We start from the raw sequence: 3242 nt of genomic DNA on the forward strand, positions 1-3242 counted from the left end.
AATGGGCATAACATAGCATAGCATTAACATATCAACTAGCATGAACACATAAACTGCATACTGCATCGGGTCGTAGCCTGGAGCACATAACACATAAACCCTGTCTGAACCACGAAGGCATCAAACATTCTAACTACTGCATCGGACCGAGCTCCGGAAACTGCTACTAATTAAACGGGCTGGCATTGTGGCCTTAGAGCCATTCCTACTGGAAGGAAACTCACCTTGTAACGCTGACTGTCGAGGTGCAAACTCTGAACTGTCTGACAGCTGCTCCGGAACTCCCCGGCTACAATTTTCATAAACACTAAGTCAAATACTAATAACTAATCTTAGGGTAAAATGACTATTTTACCCCTGGTCAAAGTCAACTTCCTTGTCAAAGTCAACTTCCTAGTTGATCGGACTCGCTGAGTTGGCTCGCCAACTCGTCGAGTCTCTTCCATCTGTTCTAGTTTTATACTCGTTCTACTCGTCGAGCTTAGCAAAGACTCAACGCGTTCTTCTTCTATGCACACCTACTGAGTCCGAGTTCATCTGACTTGCCGAGTTGAAGAACAACTCGTCAAGTCTAAGGTAATCTTCATCGGACTCGCCGAGTTGCTCATCCAACTCGCCGAGGGCACGACTATCTTCATAGGACTCGCCGAGTCCATCGTTCTACTCACCGAGTTCATCCAGTCCTTTTTCCATACAGACTTGACTTGAGCCATGCAGCAGCTCCAAACCACAAATCTAGGCTTCTAGGGCATGCTTATCACGTAAAGTTGCAAACTTTACGTGCATGCATAGCTTTAGGGTCTTCAAATGTCCAAACTAAGCCCTTAATGGGGTTCTAATCTCAAGAGGGTCCTTAATCATGGATGTGACTGAAACTTAACATTTCTAGAAGGTAATGAGAGTCCAGATCCGAAGTATAACCCAACCATAAGGTTCCTTTACCAAGGATTTGGGGTTTTAGGCTTAAAAACAACAATTTAGAGACAAACAATATCTAATAGATCAATAACCAAGATGGAAGCTTTATTACCGGAATGAATGGCCACAATTGAATGTATTATGGATCTAAGTCCCCCTCCTTGACCTTTTCAACCTCTCCCTTCTTCCACTTGCTCTAATGTGCACCAAAAGTCCCTTCACAAGGCAACAATCACTCAAACTTACCAATGGAGGATAGGTTTCGATAAGGAATGCTATGAGGGTGATGGAGGCTGAGATGGGGGCTATAAGGACGTTTAAATAGGTTGCAAACCCTAAGGATTAGGGTCTCCTCCTGATTAGCCTACTCGCCGAGTCTATGCGTGGACTCGCCGAGTAGATCACTTAAAGCCCGCATCCAACTCGACATCTACTCGGCGAGTTAGGGCTACAACTCGCCGAGTAGCTCTACCCAAAAGAACATTTAATCAAAATAAATACGTACCAGGAACGAGGCGTTACAATTCTCCCACACTTATTTTAGACTTCATCCTCGAAGTCTGTTGACTCCAGAAACAACTTTGGGTAGTGCTCCCTTATCTCCTCCTCCGCCTCCCATGTCCACTCGGAACCCTTCCGGTGCTGCCACTGCACCTTCACCAACTAAACCACCTTGTTCCTCAAGGTCTTCGTCTTCCGATCTATGATCACTATGGGTTTCTCAATATAATTCAGGCTACTATCAACCTGAATATCCTCCAAGGGTACAACTGCTGACTCATCCACCAAACAGTTTCTCAACTGAGAAACATGAAAAGTGTTGTGCATCTGACTGAGCTCTGCCGGAAGATCCAACCGATAAGCAACCCGTCCCACCCGGGCCAAAACCCTAAAAGAACCGATGAACCTGGGGCCCAACTTGCCCCTCTTCCGAAACCTGATAACACCTTTCCAGGGTGATACCTTTAGGAGGACCATATCGCCCACCTGGAACTCCAAGTCTGAACGCCTCCTACCGGCGTAAATCTTCTACCGACTCTACACAGTCTGCAGTCTGCTACCAACCTGCTGGATCAAGTCTGTCGTCTTGAGCACCACTTCAGTGCTCCCAATGACCCGCTGACCGACCTCGCCCCAACAAATCGGGGTCTTGCACTTCCTCCCATAGAGCATCTCGAAAGGAGGTCGATCAATACTCGAATGGTAACTATTGTTATACAAAAATTCCGCTAGCGGAAGATACATATCCCAACTGCCACCAAAGTCTTGGACACATGCCCGCAGCATGTCCTTAAGAGTCTGAATCGTTCTCTCACTCTGTCCGTCCATATGAGGATGGAAAGCTGTGCTAAAATGGAGACGAGTACCAATCTCCTCGTGAAACCGCTTCTAGAACCTGGAAGTAAAACGGACATCTCGGTCTAACACCACTGAAACAGGCACTCCATGTCGTGCCACCACCTCTCGCACATATATATCGGCTAGCTTCTCAGCCGATATGCTCTCCTGGATCGGTATAAAATGGGCACTCTTCTTCAAACGATTCATTATAACTCAAATCGAATCCACTCCACGTGTAGTCCTGGGAAGCTTAGTGATGAAATCAGAGTCATATCCTCCCATTTCCATAATGGTATGTCCAGCGGCTGCATCTTGCCGTGAGGCCTCTGGTGCTCCGCGTTAACCTTCCTGCAGGTCAGGCATCTTTCCACATACCAGGCGACATCCCGCTTCATGCAGGGCCACCAATAGTCGAGTTGAAGATCCCTATACATCTTCGTTGCCCCTGGATGGATAGAAAATCGAGACTTATGGGCCTCGTCCATCAACACCTGCCGTACTCCACCCCAGTACGGTACCCATACCCTCCCATGAAGGGTCAACAATCCTCGGCTATCGTAGTCAAAAGAAGCTACTCGGCCCACAATCGTCTCACACTTCTGCCTCTCCTCCTTAAGGCCCTCGGACTACGCCTCTTTGATTTGCTCCAATAATGGAGTAATCACCGTCATCCTCAAACAAATGCCTCTGATTGGGGCCGCCACTGCCTTGCGGCTCAAAGCGTTGGCCACCACGTTGGCCTTCCCTGGGTGATAATGGATCTCACAATCATAATCCTTCAACACATCTAACCATCACCTCTACCTCATGTTCAGATTCGGCTTATCCATGAGGTACCTCAAACTCTTGTGATCCGTGTAAATGGTACAACGGACCCCATAAAAGCAATGTCTCCAAATCTTGAGGGCAAACACCACTACCCCCAACTCTAAATCATGTGTTGGGTAATTAGCTTCGTGAGGCTTCAACTGTCTCGAGGCGTA

Source organism: Lactuca saligna, chromosome 4 (assembly GCF_052625555.1).
Source record: "Lactuca saligna cultivar CGN05327 chromosome 4, ASM5262555v1, whole genome shotgun sequence".
NCBI classification, from domain to species: domain Eukaryota; kingdom Viridiplantae; phylum Streptophyta; class Magnoliopsida; order Asterales; family Asteraceae; genus Lactuca; species Lactuca saligna.